This window comes from Vidua chalybeata, chromosome 4 (genome assembly GCF_026979565.1).
Source record: "Vidua chalybeata isolate OUT-0048 chromosome 4, bVidCha1 merged haplotype, whole genome shotgun sequence".
In the NCBI taxonomy this organism is placed as follows: Eukaryota; Metazoa; Chordata; class Aves; order Passeriformes; family Viduidae; genus Vidua; species Vidua chalybeata.
The window spans coordinates 4268915-4289523 of NC_071533.1; positions in this window are offsets into that span (position 1 = coordinate 4268915).

Here is a 20609-nt window from a genome sequence, read left to right on the forward strand (position 1 = left end):
GGGGGAGTTCCAGACGCGCACACGGCGGCGCAGTTCCCAGTGCTGCTTCAGCCCCGGCCCGGCCCCACGGACGCGCTGCCGGCGGAGGGGGTGCCTGGAGGAGGGGCTGCCGGCGGAGGGTCTGCGCTCCCCGGCCCCGTGGAGCGACTGCTGGCGGTGGGGGCTCCTGGCAGAGGGGCAGCGCTGCCCAGCCCCGTGGAGGGGTTCCCGACGGAGAGGGCTCCGGGCAAAGGGGCTCCCGGCAAAGGGGTTCCCGGCGGAAGGGCTCCTGGCAAAGGGGTTCCCGGCAAAGGGGTTCCCGGTGGAAGGGCTCCTGGCAAAGGGGTTCGCGGCGGAGGGGCTCCTGCCAGAAGAGCTCCCGGCGGAGGGGGCTTCTGGCAAAGGGGCTCCTGCCAGAGGAGCTCCCGGCGGATGGGACTCCTGGTAAAGGGGCTCCCGGCGGAGGGGCTCCTGGCAAAGGGGCTCCTGCCAGAGGAGCTCCCGGCGGATGGGGCTCCTGCCAAAGCGGCTCCCGGCGGATGGGGATCCTGGTAAAGGGGCTCCCGGCGGAGGGGCTCCCGGCAGAGGGGCTCCCGGAAGAGGGGCTCCCGGCGGAGGGGCTCCTGGCAAAGGGGCTCCTGCCAGAGGAGCTCCCGGCGGATGGGGCTCCTGGTAAAGGGGCTCCTGCCAGAGCGGCTCCCGGCGGAGGGGGCTCCTGCCAGAGGGGTTCCCGGCTAAAGGGGCTCCCGGCAAAGGGGCTCCTGGCAGAGCGGCTCCCGGCGGAGGGGGAGCCCCGGCGGCGGGCGCGGCGCGGCAGCGGCACCTGGCGGCGGCGCGGGAGCGGCGGGGCCGGTCCCAGGGCCGCCCGTGCCAGGATCCGGGCATCTCCCGGGAGCGCAGCTCGGCACCTCCGAGCGCCAGCTTCAGCTCCAGTTCTGCTCTGGTTTTCCCACTTCTCCTGACTGCAGCAGCAGGCGCTAAGAAGTTTGCAAATGTCAGTGTTCCAGTGCAGCGATGGGGCGCAGCTCAGAGGGGTGGTCGCTTCTACTGTGGTTTTTAAAGACACACCGAATACGTTTCCGGCTGTACTTTCCGGAATGGGAAGGACTGGCGAGTTTACTAAAATCAGATGTGACTGACAGGAGCACAGAAAGCCTGAAAGAATGATGGAGCTGCTCTCTGGAGGCAGTTAAACGATGTGTTTAATTTTGGTTCGGTGAAAATCCAGAATTGGGGATTTTCAGTGTATGAAACACCCCAAAAGAATTTTGGCCGTGACTGACACCTTTCAAAAGGATCAAAAGACAGCTGGACTCTGTATCTGTCTATGCTAGTGCAAATGACGGCCAAAATTCCACTTTCCTATCACTATGTTCAGCAACAAAAGAATGTCCTATATGATTTATAGGTAGTGCCTCTTATAGCCCCTATTAGTAAAACCTGCTGCTGGAAACACCATTCCCTTTCATTCAATGAGTGCCTGAGTATCTCACTCGTGTCAATATTTGCCTCTTTCCAAATTATGTTCATAGTTGCCCATGATCCAAACAAACAAGTCTTAACCATGTTTTACACACATGCTGCTTTGAAAAAGTTAATTCCCTAAAGCTGAAAAAAGTGCACCTGGGAGGAAAATGTGAATAGGGGAATAAAATAGAGAAGTTTACAGGGAAATATGGTAATTCACCAAGAGGTCTACCATTAAGCAAGAGGAAAATTTTCCTTGAAAGCCCATTCTTGAATAAGCAAAGTCAGCAAACAAGAAGAAAAAATTACTGTGTAGAACTACCATTGAAATGCAAAAGTAGATGGCAATCAACATTAATTGGAAAGTGTTGAGGTTTCATCAGGGAAGCAAAAGCCCTAAGGGGAAAATCCATGCCTAGAAGGGCTATGGGCAGCAAAGCATTTGTATATTTAGAAGTGTAAGGAGTATTATTAGAAGAGAAAGCTAAAAAATATATATATTTTTTTAACAAATACTTCAGGATTGTATTTTGAAAGAAAGAGAGGACATGTTTGCTAGATTATGGACTCAAAAAAGAAGAAGCATCTCCTAAGAACATATGAAAACCAGCAGACCCAGAAAAATGGCACACACGTACCAATAAAATACCAAAAGAATGGACAGGAGAACTGAGAGAGTAACTATCTTTCTGACACTACTTCAAGGAAATCTTGGCATAACAGGAAAATCTTGAAAGATTTAGTGATCAGTTTTCTGATAAGGTCCAGAAAAATTAATTAAGGTGACCAGTTAGTTACAGGCTGATTAGGCTGACATTAAACAACTTGGAAAAAAAACAAGAGAAAAAAAATCCAATGTATGGACAAAGTGTTTTTATGGGAAGTGGCCTGCCAAGCAAATATGATTAATGTTTTTGTGAGGAAGTGATCAGTGTGGTTAGCAAAGTTACACAGCCACATCCATAACAGGTTTTTGACAAGTGTGCTATTCAATGATACATGACATTCTCATTACCTATTAGGGACCAGATAAGATGAACTTAGTTGAAACAGAATGTGCTTTAATAGAGCTTAATGTAAAAACACATCTCCAGATGAGAAAGTGCCAGCCACTCTGGAGCAGTGTGTGGTTTACTCTGCACACAGGGAAGGGTGTGGGGGTCAGAGTAGGAAAGAATTGTCCTATATTCCTAGGGAAGAGGGGGCCTAAAGAGGATGCAGTTATCCCTGCATGTTTCAGAAGAGCAACAAGTAGGAAATAGAAGATTTTTGCTCTGTTTGAAACACCAGTGAGATGAATGTTGAAAACTGTCCAGTTTTGGTATCTGCATTGTAAAAATAGATATTGAGAACCTTGAGAAGGTTAAGAAAGGAACCCTAAAAAGAATTTGAAGTAGTCCCTCTCCAGGGAGAGTCTTCAGGTGCCCAATCTATTCAACTTTTCAAGAAAAGAGGTGATGTGATTACATTGTCTAAGTACCATCACAGGGCTATAATAGCAGGTACTAATATGGTCTTTAAGCTAGAGGATAAAACATAACAGGAGCCAAAGTTTAAACTAGACAGTGCAGCTCAGAGCAAAAGTAGCTGATTAAACAGTACCTCTCTACTAGAGAAAATTCAGAAGTGAGATGGTCCTGGGAAGTGAAAGACAATCTGCTTTTATATTTAAATTAAACAAACAAACACAGATCGAAAGCATGCTTCAAGTGTAAGATGTGGCATTCTTCACAATTAATTTATAGTCTAGTGGTCACTTCTCACCTTGAAAATACTCTTAAATAAAGAAAACAGAATACTTCATTACTTTTGTTGCTGAAAGCTGAACTAAAATTAACTAGATCAATGCTTTGACTTAAAATCACCCAGTGTGGTGTCAAAGTTGATGGTGGTTCGTCCTGTGTTTTTTCTGTTCACAGAAATCTCTTCCCCAGAGCTCTTTTCTGGTCCTGGCACAAGAACACTATGCTTTCAAGTACAGCTGTAAATGTTTCTTCTCAGGCCAGCAAGACATTTGCCACCACTCTACCCTACCCTATGTTCTCTCCTTCAAAAAAACCCAAAGCCAAAGAAGCATACTAGGCATTGTCACAAATCTCATTGCTCAAATTACAGTGAGAAGCACAATCTCTACTTTTATATGCTAGTGAAAATAATTTTACAGTATCAGTAGCATTGGGATGAGAGGTGTATATCTGGATTTTGAATGTTATGTGTGACTTTAATAACATAATACAAATTCTCCTCCCCGTTTTCCATGTTTTCGAAGTGACAATAATTCCATCAGAACTTTACCTTGCAGAAAGCTACAAGACCATCATATTCAAACTTGAGTGTGTGAAATAGGGTTAATAAGTAGAAAAGAAGTGGCATGTGAGGAACTCCAGCTCCTGATTCTTAATATAGAGAAACTCAGAAGCTGGATTTAGGCAACAGCTGATAATGAGCAAAGGACACATTGAAATCCACTGCACGACTATCTCTGGCATATGCCACAACTTTGCCCTTTCATGAGGTAAAATTCCTTAGTTTATACCCTTTTTTGTTTAAAAGGTAATCACTGTGCTTGCATTGTGCTGGATTGTGTGCCCGTACCAAAACCCAAATGATCTCAAAGGAAATAGCAGAAATTTCTTTAGCTAAAGATGAGGAATCTCCACCAGGTTACTAAAGCCCTCTGTTATGGAATCCCATAGTGTTTTGTGGACCTCTGTCTGAGCACACTCATTGCCAAGAGGCAAAATGGCAAGAAGTTTAAAAATTAGACTTTAAAGTACTAGGCTGCCTAGATTCTGCTGAAGTGGGGAGGATTTACCTGGAATTTAGGAATCTTTATCCAGAAGACTACTGAAGGTGGCATTGCAGGATGTTGAAAAAGCCTATACTAGGTGCGCTGGCTCCCTTTATCATCCAGGAAAAGATCATCCAGGGAAGATCATCCAGGAAGCAATAGAGAGTGTGCAAACTTGATGCCTTGTTGTATATAGGACCTAGATCCCAAAGGTCAGTCATTCTGTGTTGAACTGGGCACAGGCAAAAGCAAACTTAGAGAAAATACACACCACAGGGTAGGTGAGAAGTCTCTCCTCTCTCTCCTCTCAGGAGGTTCTGGTCAGTTCCCTCTGCCTTGGTGTGACTGTCCCCACGGGGTTAGGGCCTTAGAATGGGTGACTGGGAGAGACCTGGGGTTAGTGCTAACTTCAGTGCAGTCTGAAGGTTTCTTGATGCTCATGGACAGCAGGAAAGCTGACTGAAATATGACCTCTCTGCATGTGCTCAGGAGAAGAAGAAATTCTTTTGCCTTGCCTGGCTGTGAGACTGAAATTGATTCTTTTCTACATCTGGAGAAGAGCAGAAGAGATGTTAACACTGCGAGACCATGCAAACAATGAAACAGAACCATCCCCTCACCCATTTGCTGCCAATACTGTGCTTTGAGTTACAAACTCCACTGTGCCAGCTCATTTAGAGAGTTAATTGAACCATACATCTTTTTTTGGTCCTAACTGACATTGATAATACCCCATCCATCATCCTATTCATATGCTAATAGCTATATTACCTGTCACTTTATTCCAGAATCCTGCCTTAGATTGAGATACTGCTTAATTCTACTGTAACATTCTCTGTATCACTACAGTTGCCACTGTAGTTCTGGTTTCATTTACTTAAGTAAATTTGAAATGTTCTTGAGAATACTTTGACGCTCTAAAGAAAGTTTCTGAGTCAAGTCCCAGACAAAAAGGGATCTGTGTTTCAGCCAAAATAAACTGCTCACTGGAGCTAAAGGAAAAGTTCAATAGAATTCATAGGGAAAGTGATATTTTCATTTAAAAACTATGAAAAGAGTTCAAAGGAGCCTTACATTCTTTGATCTCTGTTAAGTTTTCATAGTGAGATAGTGCTCCCTGTGTTCCAAAGGCAAAACCTGCCATGTTTCATCATATTTGTTTAGTGTCTGCTTTCAGTAAAAATTTTAATTTTTTTTTTGTAAAGTACATCCCAGGAGATGACTACTGATGAACCCCTTTCTGCCTGTTCCTTATACTATTATAGCTTCCTAAAAATATGTTGAAAGAAAGAGTCACCTTTCTGCAATTTCTTTCTCTTCGCAATAGCTCGTTCAGCTCCCTTAGCCTTTCAGCATTTTCCACATTTCTCACTAACCTCATCTAGAGGTTTTTTCAGCCCTTAGTCAAAATATTGGCTTTTCCTTTGCAATGTTAAAATATCAAAATGTTAGTTTTCTCCTGTTATTAGGTTGTTCCCTTGCTCTCCTATAAAGGGAGGTATTTAGATGTCTCACAGAAAAAGTGAATGGGCAAAACCAAGGCCCAGGTCTGCAGGGCAGCCAAGGTGGCATTTCCTGCCAGGTGGCTTATCCTACAGGACACCAGGAACTTGAATATAAGTTCTCACCTTATGTACTCCTCCTTTCCTACTTGTCTCCCTCTAAGGCAGGGCATGTATAATTAAAAACATCAAAGATTGACCAGGACCCCCACAAGCTTCTGTTATTAAGCTTAACATCTTCCACAGTCCACAGCATGAGGGAAAATGAGGGAAATTCTGTGATGAGCATCTCCCTTAGTCACCCTGACCAACTGGAGACAGCACTTAGCTTAACTGTGCAATGGTGCTCAGATTTATATTTCTGCATCTGCGCTCGCTGCTCTGGTGCTGGCAGACACGCAGAGAGTGAAGCACAGGCCTGCTGAGGCAGGATATCTTAACACACAGCTCCAAAATGGTGTCAGTTTTTAGTGTTTTAATCATCTTCCAGGGAAAGTGTTGTGAAGATAAATCAAACTGTAACCAAGAAAAGAAATTCTTTCTTAAAAAAACCCGACAAATTGGAAATGTATCAATCAAGGCTGCATAATGAGTAGAACCTGCTGCAGAAGCTGCAGAGAAATGTGTGATTAGAGATGATCATGCTGGAAGTTTATGTGACCTGGAGCAAAGAGAGTCATGCTAAGTGCTTGTTAGGTGGCTCATAACTTCTGCGGTACAATGACAAATCTTGGAAGCAGAAGTTGCCAGCTTCATGCCATTCTCTAATGCCTAAAAGAAATACAGAGATAAATCTCTGTGCAGAAAAAAACCCCTGTATATTGTGGACAACATATAAAAAACATTACTGTAGTTGTCAAATTAGTGGCAGAATTTTGCTTTGCACTATTTTAGTTGAAACTTACCAGTGAATATGCTGTAGAACAGACAGTAGTCACACAAAAAGTTACTTGCTCAACAGATATCCTGCATCTTGCTCCTTAAGCAATCACCAACAAGCCTCTGCATGCAATAATGAAAAATAGATAGGATAATGGTGAGAGGGATTTTCTGGGGCAGTTCAAACAGATGCAGAGATTCCTGGTCTTGCTTGAGAGACAGGAAGCATATACCTGAATTAATTGGGCATTTTGTACTAGTACACCTTGCTAGTGACCTTAAACAGAGGATTTAAACAGTGTCACAGATGCTTGGCCAAATGGAAGACAGTAATCCGTTCTCCTGAAAACAGATGGGTGAGGTTACTAAAAGAAATTTCCCAAGAGAGATTCCTGGGACTGATCACCGTTAAGAGGATCATAAATGATCACTGTGCATACAAACAAAATGGGAAATTCATTGACAACATAAAAAAAGGTGCCGTTGGCAATCGAGAGAAAGGCATGTATGGAATACAGCAGAATCTTATTGATGCAACTGAGAGAGCTGTGATGAAATTCAGTAGTGCATAATGCCAGTCATGAATTTACAGACTGAAAAGACATATTTCTGCTCTTAACTGGAAGCTTCTTGCTTGGGATAGTGGTTCATGAAGACGACAGTGTCACAAAGGTCCCATTAACACCCCCTCCCCCTTCAAATGTGGCCTTAAAATGCATTAGCAGATAGGATCAGCAGTGATGGGGGGGCATACAAACCTTTTCATGTGATGCCTCAAGAAAACCCACCTGGAGCTGCCCTTGTAGAAGATGCAGAAAAGGGCATCTGAGAGACCAAGGGAGTAAAGAATTATTTATGAGAAAGTTAAAAGCCTGGCAACAAGGGGAAAACCAAACAGGATTTGATGGTCTCTGTTGGTATATCAGGAAAGCTAAATGCAGTGGAAGGAAAACAGCAACTTAGGATTTGGCCCATAGGAAAAAGACTGCAAGTTGATCATATATAAATGAATATAAAAGAAAATAAAAAGAGGAAAGCTTTTAATTAACAGAACTGTGTAATTTTCTCATTACCTAACTGGAATTAAAGAAGACATGATAAACCGATGTGAAGGAATTATTAAATGATGGCATTCAATAGCAAGGTTTGGACTAGATGATCCAGGAAATCCCCTTTGTCCATATCCAAATTTAGCTTTAAAGGTCGTCAGGATATTTCTTTCCTTTCCTTCCCCTAAAAATAGCATAAATAGCATTATTAGAAGACATCAGACAGTGCTGTCACAGAGAGTTTTACAAGCTCTGTACTTCCAGACTCTCATATCTGTAGGTTATGGCCAAAACACTGTGGCACATTAAGCATAGCTTATGATGTTCCTACATATGCTACTTAAGATGGTTTTCTGCTGAAAGCTGTGACTGAACAGGTTCTTAGAAGCAGTGCTACTGCTCAAGGGAAGCACTTTCATAACTAGATATTAAATTCTGCTTCAAATGGTATTTTTACCACCAGTTTGAATGAAAATTGCACTGAATCCTAGGGATGCCAAGCCCATGAAAAAAAAAGAGAGCCTAGGATTTTGCTGTCTCATTTTCTTATTTCCTTCCTTGGATCTTTCTTAAATCAAGAGGAAGAGTATTTGTTACCTGGACTGCAGCTCAGACTACAGCCTATCGAGTCTTTGAACTGAATTAAAGGAAAAAGGATACAGAGTGTTTACTTAAAAAATTGACAGAGCTCAGATTTAAAATTTTGGGCTATTACCTCTTCTCATCCCCTTTGTGCTTTAGATTTCTGTCCTCCTGTAAGGCTAGTTTTCAAAAGTAAGTGTTCTGAACTCATCACTCAAATACTTCAGACATTGCATTGTATTGCATCCTCTTACCTCATACATTTATAAACTGTTTATCACTACAATTGCAGTGACAAAGAAATGGCCATGCTGGAGTGACAGAGAAATGGCCCATGCAGGGGAAGAACTGATGAATGATTTATAAGTACACTTTTAGCAAAAAAAAAATAATTTGAGGAAGTTTGTTCATCAAGTTCTAGTCCTAATCTCTGATGTGGACCTTTTTTTTTTTTTTTTTTTTGAACAAAAGACTGAGCACAGCAGTTTGCAATAACATTGCTGCTTGTCTGACAGAAAATTAAATTGCTGAAATCCCTTTATTACATTACACCTTTACTTGGCGTATGCCTTAGTCAATATGTTGTCTAAAAGCTGCTTTTTGTGAAGAGACTAAAAGTTTTGTTGTCATACGAGTCAATGTAATGGTTTATTATAGCATTGTCTTGGGAGAAGAAAAGGCTTTTCTGGAGTCAGTAAGGGTTTGTTTGTTTTTTGCTACAGATAGCAATGACTAATTAGGGTTCCTGTAAGAGAGTCCATTATGATCACCTCCTCAGATTTCCTGCAACGCTAATGATGTTATTAACATTTTAATTGTTAACATTGTTTTTATTATCAGGTATCATTCCTAGCTCCATGTTTTATGAGAAATTAGGAGGAAAAAAAGGTAAATTTTCAACTTGTTTGTATTTCAAGAATGTATATAGAGGTTTATATTTCATTATGCTTCTCAAACTTTACAAACTAATTTTTGATCTTCAAAGTAAGTTTGTAGAAATTCATTAGTTGACTCCTAAGCTACCCATGAATATAGAAAAACTTACTTCCTCTATAAATCACTTTCTTCCTTCTATCCATAACATCAATAAAAACTAGCAAAATATTTCAGTAGGTAGCAAAGCTGCCCTGCCTGTATTTTGATGACAATGCAAAGCATGCATTTAGTAAAAAATGAATGTTCTTTTCTCCAGTCACAGCATAGCCTTGTTCTGGTTTCTTTACCTCAAATACTTCAATTCTAAACAAAAAGAGTGCTTGGTTTAGTACTGCCACATGTAAGCCATCAAAAAGTTTTTTCCCCAGATGCTTTCTTGCTTCCAAATAGTCCAGAGAGGCCTAAGAGAAATATTTTGCCATATTTACCAAATGTCAAGCCTTCTGGCTTTTAGAAAATCAGATTTTAGGCAAGTTTTTGAAGACAAAAGGCTGTGATTATTTTTCATGAAGTTCTCATACCTTTAGCTTGTTAGGGCATCCAGAGAAATCAAAGAAAGAGCAGGGACTTTCTCTCCACCTTGAGACAGGAGAAGCCTCCAGCTTCCTCTCCTCACCATGTGGGGGCAAGTCAGGGCTTTGCACTACAGAAGGGAAGGAAGGCTGTGTCTGAGAAATATTACTTTCCATTCTTGAGAGTGGTGGAAGATCCTGTGATTTGAAACATGTGTGTGCATGCAATTTTTACAGAGGTATATAGAAACACTTGTGTTCTGTTTTTAATAATTATAGTAGCAATTATTTTTTTTATCATCATCATAATCATCTTTGAAGAATGGGAGATCAGTTGGGCACCTTTCACGTTGCTGAAAGGTCTTCTGGGTAAGTGGCCTCTCTTGGAGCATCTTCCATCTCTTTTTTAAAGCAGAAGGGAAGGGACCCCAAAAAGAAAATGCTCTACCTCCTCTGTAAGCATATAAAAAACTTCATTTATTTAGTTGGTTATTTACATCATTATTTATATTTAAAGCTTTTAAGACAGCCTGTGGTACCTGATAGGTAGCTGTATTGGTTTTAAGGGCTTATTTTACTTCTCATTATTCTCCTCTCTGTTAGTAATAAATTCACTTTGCACTTCTAAGCTGAGCCTGTTTTGCCCTTGGAGTGTTTTTTCCCAGTCCTCACCTCAACTCATGAACCCATTGTTATTTTTTTTTCCTCTCTTCTGCCCAGCTGTGGCAGGGGAGAGTGAGAAAATGGCTTTCGTGGGTACATGGAATTTGGCCAGTGTCAAACCATGAAGTAAAGCACAAGGATACACTTGATTTGTCCTCCCATCACTGCCTCCAGCTCATACTACACTGCCTGCCAGAAATTACTGGCTTAGATAGCAAAGCACAAGATGTTTGCTTTGTGCTAACATCAACCATCAGGAAAACACGGCCCTGAGATGCCTCACACTGCAGTCTCTGAGTTTTCCAAGACTCTCAGTTACAGTGACATCTCATGGTAATGAAGTCTCTCTGTTTCTAATCAAGCCTTTCTTCCCAAGGTTATTGAGAAGTTTAGATGTGCTCCTTCGCTGATATACTGATATTAGACTTTTTTTTTTTTTTTGTTGACTTCCCAATCTTCAAGATACAGATTTTACAGTAACGTTGGCATCGCATACCCAAAGAGAACAATGTTACAAATGTTAGGTCTGTCCACAGGCACTGAGGGCTTCTTGCATATCACACTTCACAGCATTCTGCACTACCTAGCAGAGGCATAAAGGAGGTCTAGCAAAGATTTTGGTGCTCTACAAAAACCAAATTGTTTCCTCTCTCAAACGCACAAGCAGGTCAGTCAATAGATTTTGAACTTCCAGACCACAGTTGAACATAAACAATGCAAACTTAAATAGTACAAGTTTTTACATGACTAGAGGTAGTGGTAACTTGAAAATAACATTGTCAGTACAAAGTATTGAAAACACCAACCAGTGTGAAAGCAAATTAGATTACTTATAAGCAAGACATTTTAGAAATACATTTTTCTCCAGCTGATGAGGAATATTTAGTCCCTACTTCAGCATAAACAGTGAAAATATGGTACTTTCCTGTATCCCAGCACAGTGCCACAACTTCTGCATTGTATCCATTTAGACTGATAGGAACATTTACTTGGAAGGCTTTAAATACACAAAGTTTATTTGCTTTTTTTTGTTTCATTTTTATGGATTATTAAAAAAAAAAAAAGGTGCCATTTCAGCTTGGAACATTAAGCTCAACATGAGTGAAGTTCCAGCAAAGAGGCAAAATGTTCATGCTCCCCACTTAAATAAAGGATTGCTATAGGAATAGTTAGTGCATGTTGTGACTCTCCCTCATTTAATAAATATCCATACTCTTTTAGACATGGGCCAAGCCTGAATCTCTACTAGAGAACTAACCACAAGAGGTCATCCTTGGTCCATGAGAACCCTTTCTCTGCAGGCCAGGAGGAAAGCTGTCTTCACAAGTGTACTGCATTTACTCAGTATTTTCAGGAGTTACAGAACTGAACATAAAGTGGACACAACTAAAATTGTTTTGCTTTCTTCATTAAAAAAAAAAAAAAGTTTCTGTAGTAAATTCAAAGTGGCTTTAAAAAATATGTACCTTTAATACGTCTTTTCTCACTTTCCTCAAATTTCTTTCTTGAACCTTTCCACTTGTTCATAGTTCAACTTTAACACAAGGTTCAAGGAAGGGGATATTATTTGGGACATTTTTCTTGCTAGGAGAAATGGCTACTTATCAGTCCCAGAGAAGAGATAGTAAAAATCACAGTTCACATGCGTCCTTAAGAGATCTTTGGACCTTCAACAGTCTTGTCCCTTGTCCTGTTACTAACTTAAAAAAACAGTTGAAATATTACAAAAATGCTTATTTTCTATTGTTACCTGATCCAAGACTGTCTCACTGGAATAAGGAGGTAGAAAAGCTTGGAAACTGTTTTATACTCCAAAGATTCTCTAACCCTGATTACTTCTAAAACTTGCTATTTCTTTTCACAAAATCTCTTGAAAATTACAGACTTTCATAACCACGCTTGTACATTAAAAGTCTTATCTAGGAACCCATCTCATGTTGTAACAGGAACTTCACCCATCTTATGTAGCTTCCTTCACCCATCTCATCAGCTTCCTTATGTCTTGTCCTGGCACTTGCTATTTTTAGGGCAATTCAGAGTACTGTTAAAATGAGATAATCATATCTTGGCCCTCTTCATCCCTTTCTAAATATTCATCCACTAGCTTTTCCTTGTTGTTCATGCCATACTTTTGCCTCCAACTGTCCCTTAAAATGGGCACTGCAATCCCTCTCAAGCTTGCCATTGCTGCATCCTCGCCCACAGTGATACCCTCTGCCCACTCAATTCCCAAAAAGCACTGCCACACTTTCTTCCACCTGCTTCACACAGAAGAGCAAATCCTTTTGTCTTCCTTCAAAAGCCTCTTTAAAACCAGTGCCAATTATTCAGCTGGTAACACATCAATCTCAACGTAGCCAGGCAACTGATTTGCTTTGATCACTGCCAATTCTCCTTTCCTTCTTCTTTCCCAATCATTCTCAGAAGCCCATCCATATCCAGATGCAAGTTCTTTGAAAGAGAACCATCTTCTGTATTTTCATGATCCCTTATGCCATATCATCCCACTCCATTCGAAGCAATGGAATCAAATTATCCCAGAGGGCTTGAGTTGTGAGGGAAATGGCTTGCATAACTTATTTAGTGTGGAGGCATGGTCAGTCTGGGGGTGGGTTTGAATGCCAGTAAATTCCACTTGGTTTCAAGCAACACAGTGAACAATTTAAACCAGAAGTATTATCCTGACTACAGACTGCCTTCACTTGGGACCTGTATGATTCCAGAGCAGTTTCCAGACCCAGTCACAACAGAGACAACACCAAATTCACTAAAGTCAACAGCAAACTCCTACTGATTTTCAGCCAAGCTGGGATGTCATCCTCAGCTAGACAGGCACTTGAGAGTCACATCAGCACAAAGAAATTGTTCTAGTGGCCATAGTATCATCTGTGGATATCACCATGGAAACCTCCTCACAGATCAGACCTAACAATCCAGGAACATTCAATTAGCACCAGTGGCAGACTATCCTCATAAGTAGCTACAATTTATTGAAATACTAAAAGTTTGCAGGACAAATACTGCAAAAGGGAAGAAATCCAATTCAGTGATTTCATGGATATATTACATGCCAATTTTTTTAGCTATAGAGTATATTTGTCACTGTACTTTAAATAAAAAATCCCACAATTAATATTTCCTTCACATTTTATCCACAACTGTCCTCATCTTACTTTTTCTTACCAGCGTTGCTGTTAATTAACATTAGAGAAACAGTCAAACTGAAAAAAGAATTCTGTTGGGGGAATAAAGACAAAATACCTTAAATATTCTTAATAATTGCATACACACACTGTACAAGGAAATCACTGTACTGTGGCTTACACCTGGACAGTGCAATATACTGACTAGCTCAATCAAATAGATGACTTTCTGCTCATGGAGAAAGTTATTTTTTTAATATTACATAAATCATAGTCCAATGTTCAACCACTCTGAATATTCAAACTATATTACTAGGCCTGACAAAATCCATTTTTATGCTGTATCTAGAGGAAAGTGATAAAAATATACCATCTAAAATGTTCAAAATTATTATGGCTACCTTCTGTAGAGTAAAAAAAAAAAACAACTCGAATTGTTTTACATCTCTATTGTATTTCCCATGAAAACTGCAACATACTTTATGCAGGCAAAATTCCCTTAATTCTTATACCGAATGTGAGCCTTAATGTAAGATTTCATATCTTCCATCAAATGACCTTTGTGTGCTAAATAATATAATGCATATGCCCAGATATTCTATTAATGCCTACAGGTTATACCAGTATGCCAGCTTTCATTACTCATACAGCCATACTGCACTAAACCATCCAGAATATTCCTGGGACCTCCTTCTCTTCCCTCCTGCTCCTCCTCCTCCTCTCACAGTTTTATTTTGCTGAATGAGATCCTATTTCAAAGCAAAATAATACTGACATATGTAGCAATTTGAATTTCTGGCATAATAAGAACTGCAATTTTACTTTTTCTCCCATTTGTAGGAAGCAGCTCTGAAATCAGCATGAAAGGCATGAAAAGCTGCAACAGGAAAGGCAAGTGACAAAAACATAGAAAAATGATTAGGTGTACAGGCCAACAAGTCTGACCAACAAGGGACCAGGGACGACAACCCTGTGATATGTGAGAGGGGATTGAAATGCCAACCTTAAACTGTGCAACAAATCTCAGCTCATCTCAAGTTTCGCTTGTTAGGGCCACGGGGCTGGAGCAGGGCCGTATCTCCAAGGACCAGAAACAAGGTAACAGCCAGCTCCCACAAGCTCAGGACAGAAACCAGGGCCAAGAGACATGTCACAGCCACCAGCAGCTCCAGCATCTGCCCAGCCAGGACATCTCTACAGCCTGCCCTGTAAGAGCCAGACTACAGGGCAGGCACTTCAGGATTACCCAGGGCTGGCCAAGAGGCTTTGCGTTATCGATCAGTTGCCAACAAGCCTCCACCAGGGAACACCTCGCAGCCTTGCCTGTCAGTGATCAAGTAGGCAGCAAGGATGTTGTCTTTCAGTTCACAGTGAACAAAAGCTTTTGAGGGTTACTAATGTGTATGGGACTATGGGAGGTGCCATCTTCTATCACAGGATGAAAGTGGAAAGTCTGTGTCAGCAAAATTCCCCAAAGGAAAGGCAATAAGAACTGTGTAGCAACCCATTTCCAAGCTGGATAATTGTATTTCATGTTTGCCTGCATTTATCTCTGCATCCTTCTTTCCCAAGGATTTCTGTAGTACTCCCACTTCCTATTTATGAGCTGCAACTGCTCCACTAGAGATGTAGCTGCACAACAGAGATAGGGAAACAAACTCTCTGAGGATAATAATTGACTAGCTTTCAATAACTGCTTTTATTTTAGCACTTCACCTCCAGCTCTGTTCTTAGATGGGCTGTGTCACATTGCATTTGTTGTATTCCTCTGGCAGGCATTGCTACATGGCGAGGCTAAAGTAGCAATTAAATCACTCCAAACTTTACATCCACTTCATGTCAGATGTAAACAAGGCTATCTGCTAGATACCTACCCATTTGGATGAACTCACCACCAGGCTGAAGAGCAACTGTTGAGGCTGAATATTGTAAAATGCAGGCGAACCCAGTGGGAAGAATGATGATGTCTGACTCCAGCTCAGAAGGCTGAATGATTTCTTTATTATAACTATGCTATAATTCATTAATATACTATATAAAGGAGATACTAAAACTACAAACCTACTTTTTCTAACTACCATACCTAACTAACTCACAACTTGTGACCTTCTCTCAAGAGTCCAGACACAGGTGGGTTGGATTGGCCATCAGGCTCAAACAATCCTCACCAGAATCCAATCAAGCAATCACCCCAGGTAAACAATTCTCCAAACACATTCCACATGAGAAAAACAAGGAGCAGAAATAGAAATTGTTTTCTCTTTCTTTCTCTCTGTACACCTCTATGAAAAACCCTGAGAGAGAAATGTGCTGCCACAGTCTGATGTAATTGCAGATTGGGTTAATAAGAGGGAAGAATGTGTAATTTCTCTAGCTCTCTTTCAGAACACCTTTCCAGTGCTTCCACTGCTCTTTAAGAGATGCAGGGCACAGCTATTCCCTGAGACTCCTTATGCTTGTTACTGTCCAACTGTGAAATGAAGAAATGTCATCACCCCCTAACAAGGACCATTGCCTCATTCTCTTCAAAACCTTCTCAAGGTCAAATTCAGACTCACTCACCAACTTTGTGGTGGAAAAAACAGCCTTTTAGAAAGGCTCTGCTAACTCCATAGCATTCCTGGAAGGTCTTTATATCCATCCACAGAACGGCCCACTCACCCCATTTGCCTTCATTTGTGCCTCACTGTGGTGGTGGGGGCAGGGCAGCTTCTGAGAGATCGAGTTGAAAGGACAGACCTGCAAGTGGGGGAGGCTGTGACACAAATGTTCCCCCGGGTGCTAGCACAGGGCAGAGGTAGGGTGAGGCCAAGGTGACAGTGGGGGCAGCGGGACACAGGGGCAGGCCAGGTGAGGGTCTTGTGCAAAGTGCCAGACTCAGCAGGTCCATGGGAAAGCACGTAACTGTACCTTATCCTCAGCAAGGGAGCTCTGAAATTCTCTCCCTTGCCTTCTCCCAGCACCTTCAGCAAGTATTTTCAGGCTGTCTTTCCCATTTTACACGCTCTCTCCTCATTGCCAAGTACCTTCAACCCCCAACTCGCTGATGGATGGATGCTGCAGTCAACACCCAATGCTGTGCAAAACTCGACAGATCCACCAGTGACTGCAGAGGCACTTGTTGAGCTGGAAAGCATCCCACAGGAGGGGATATGTGCACAGGACTCTGAACGCATCATTTCCACCTTTCACACAAGTGATCCCACTTGGGCTTCACATTTTCAAAGATCTTAATTAGAGGTCTTCCTTTGATCTCTCTGGGAACTTTAAACGACCCAGGAGAAACTGCTGGGATGCTGAATTTTCTTTAGCCCCTAAAACCTCATGAATAAATTCAGCAAGGAATGTTTTTTGACAATCCAGTTATTTGATAGCCTTGATTAAACCTTTTTAGAATGACTGGAGGCTCTGAATGTTATTTATTCATATTTGAGCAGAGAAACAGTCACTCATGCATAGAAATCCGCAGTGACTCATGGAATGATGTGCTTCCTTATGCACAGAAATCCACAGCCAGTCACACAGTGACACACTCCTGCCCAGATATACTTGGCAACATGCACAGTGACAGCCTGGCCTGGAGCACTGATTTTAGAAATCCTCACAGGCTCCCACAAGGGCCTCCCCTCCCTTGAAGCTGAAAACAAAACTCCCCAGTGACTCCAGCCCATGGTGCCAAAAGAGGTTCAGTCACCTCCTCCTCTGAGATGAGACTTTTCTCATCACTGTGGCATTTCCCTGGTGAGGGTACCCCTCAGGTCAGTAATGTATTTATGAAAGGAAATCTCATTTTCACTACCTTCACATTTTAATATCTGAATGGCAAAGAGCTGCTGTTCTGCATTTTGGGTTTTATTTTGTTTGGCTTTATATGGAAATTTTGCATTAAACAAACATTACATGAGAGTAAAGGGGATGAGATGGCTCAGGGGATCAGTAATGGGCTGTGAAGCCTTTCCTTTATAGGCCAGTGCTCCAGTTCATTCTAGACTGTTTTAGCTGGATTTAACATGGGAAAACAGTGAGCTCATTTAAAAGGCCTGAGCTCTCTGAAACAAATTAGATTTAAAATTAACTGACCAGTGACAAAAACACCACTATGCAAATAAACTTCACCAAGCAGCCACTTGCAAAAAAACAAAATGCAAGCAACATTTTACTTCTGCTGGGTAATGATGCAAATGAAATGCTCTAGAAATATACTGGCTGCCAGGGGCATCCCATTCACCTCCTAGCCCAAATCTGTTACACAACTAGCTTTTGTAGGATGCCTGGGAGGTCTTCAAGCTCAGAGTAGGTCAGACCAAGAGAAGCAGGCAGTGACCAAAAGTTATTCCCTTCTAACTTCACTGATCATGATGCAAATTGCAAATCCACAGCCTTGAGGCCCTTGCAGACATATATTTAACTTCCTATAAAATACATAGCCACATCCTAGGTGCAGATGGCAACAGTCTGCCCAGAGACATGACGCCAACAAGAAACATAGTAAAACAAACAAACAACTCTTCAAACACCTTGATACTTCCAGGACCCATCAGACACACACTCAATGCAGAGAATACAGAACTCTATCTTGTCAAAAAGAGATACAACCTAGTAAAAATGAGCAAAGAAACCAACTCACAGCCCAGAATGCTGTTTTCAGAAACTGCTTGCTTTTGTCTTGCTTTTTAGTCTTGCCAACAGTGTTGCAGTTTTCACTAGTGTTTTAAATAATATGTAAATACAATTAAATATTTGTATTTACAATTATTGAATTGAGCAAACCCTTCAATTCCCCCTCATAATCCATCAAAAAGGTTTTTGCTCAGCTTTTTAATAGCACTATGCTTCAAAAACCTATTATAAAAATGGAAATGTACTGCACAATACATCACCAGTGGATAAGCTCTAGCTCAGAGTAGGACTACAGATTCATTACTCCACAATAAATAGAAATAAGGGGTTTAGTGACCATGGTGAGCACATGACTATTTAGAATGACATTTCAAAAAGTCTAAATGTACAGGTGCTTGAGAAGCAATAGAACTGTTATAAATGAAATCTAATAAAACACAAATGAGAATGAATAGAAACTATTTTCAGAATATCAACTAACAGTAGTGGAACATAAACAGATGGGTTTTCTAAATCAATCAGAATACTGAGGACTGATATCCATGCCTGTTCTAAGTGTCATTTTTCATAGTGCCATAAGCATCTGATTTGACACTCGATTACCTGCATTCAAACATCTTATTTATAATACAGGTATTACATCACCTACACTGTGAAATTCAATATATGATGAATTGCTGTATGATGCTATGCTACACTGGGTGCAATCCTGTTCTTTGCCCACAGTGCTTTTCAAAAACACGGTGAGGGCAAGTAAGGTGGGAGCTTGTTAATTTTGTGAAAGAGATTATAAGAGAGAGCTCTTCACAATGTCAGGGAAGTGAACACTCGATGGAAAAATTCTCTTTCAGTCCTCTGAATCAACAGCTAAGCCACCCATGTTGCATGCCATAAAACAAATGATCTGTCCTTCATCTTTCATTAGCTAAATAAATTCAGTATTTAATTCAGACAGTGCTCAGTGCCACTGATATTAATGTCATCTAAATGGAGCTGTAATTAGACAGGAAAACCTTTCAGTTCATATTTGCATAAGATTTCTACAAACGAACTCTACTAAATAAGGAAAAGCCATAATTAAAGGAGAAAAATTGCTATCTAGATAAGAAGTGACACCAAAGAGGAACATGTCACACAGCTCGATAACAGAAGAAAAACACGGAACAGCTGAAATGTTGAATTTGTTAGAACAGATACTTCAGAAAAATATGGCAAACAAATATTCTACCTTATCTAGGACACAGTCCAACTGCCTTTGAAATCAGTAGGATCCTCCTATTCAGGATCTTTGCAGGTAAGGTTGTTAATCCTGGGAAAAGGGCAGAGCAGTTGTGCAATCCGCATCCATGGTGACTTTCAAGTTTTAGCTAGACAAGGCCTCGACCAGCCTCATTTGATGCAGAAACTTGCATCAGGAGACTTGCATAGGTGACCTCTAGAGGCCCCCTCCTACCTAATTAATTGTGTTGTTTTAATAATATCCATTCTAAATACAAGAGAGCTTCTTGACCTCAGTGCTTGATTTTCCATTGCTTAACCACTCTTGCTTCAAAGCATTTTTTTCTGTGTACCAGTTGTAATTCCTCTTGCTGCAGCTTGTGACTGTTGCCTGTCATGCTGTCACGGGGTACCCTTGAGAAGAGCCTAGCTCTGTCTTCTCTATAAATTTCCTTTAGGTCCTCAAAGACAGCAATTAGACTTTCTCAGCCTTTCCTTCTCCAGATTAAACTGTGCCAGCTCTCTTCATACATCACAAAACTACGTCCCCTGAACCTTGACTCTCTCCCACTGTTCTCACTCTCTCTCCCCTCAAGTGGCCCCAGGCTGTAAAATTTCGTACTGGTTTGCTCTTGTGCCAGAATAGGCATTTTGCTCACCCCTCTAACTCAGCACAGACACAGTGGCAATAGAAACCCCATTCTCCCATTCCAACCTTTCATTTTGACAGATACAGCACATTCTTTTGGCCTCGTCCTATGGGACTGGCTTCTGTGTTTCCTGATCACCTTGGTAGTCTCCTGATCACCTATGTGAATTGCTCTCATATCCTGTGACCAATTAAAACATTCACATTTTTCATTCTCCTCTGCCAGATCCACCTGACAAGCCTCCAGCACTGGGAGAGAAATTCTCGTCATCAGTCATCCTCTGCCTGACCTTGATTTTTTTTTTCCTTTTTACCTTTTTCATTTCTGTCACGCAGGTGCTGCCATTTATCAGGCATCTCCCTCCTCCTCTTCACAAACAAAGCCTCCCAGTGTCACCTATGCAGCAGATATATCACTATGTGCCAGCCTTTTGATGGGATCAGAGGGAAGAGAAACAAGGTAATTTATGATATTGCAATCTCATAATGGAAAAACAATACTAATAACTTGCCAGCAGACAACAAGTTATTTCTCCGTAACAAAAAATTATAGCTCCCTCCTTATGTTACAAAATGAGTAACTGATTAGTCTTGCACTATCCCCTCACCTCAGCAATCT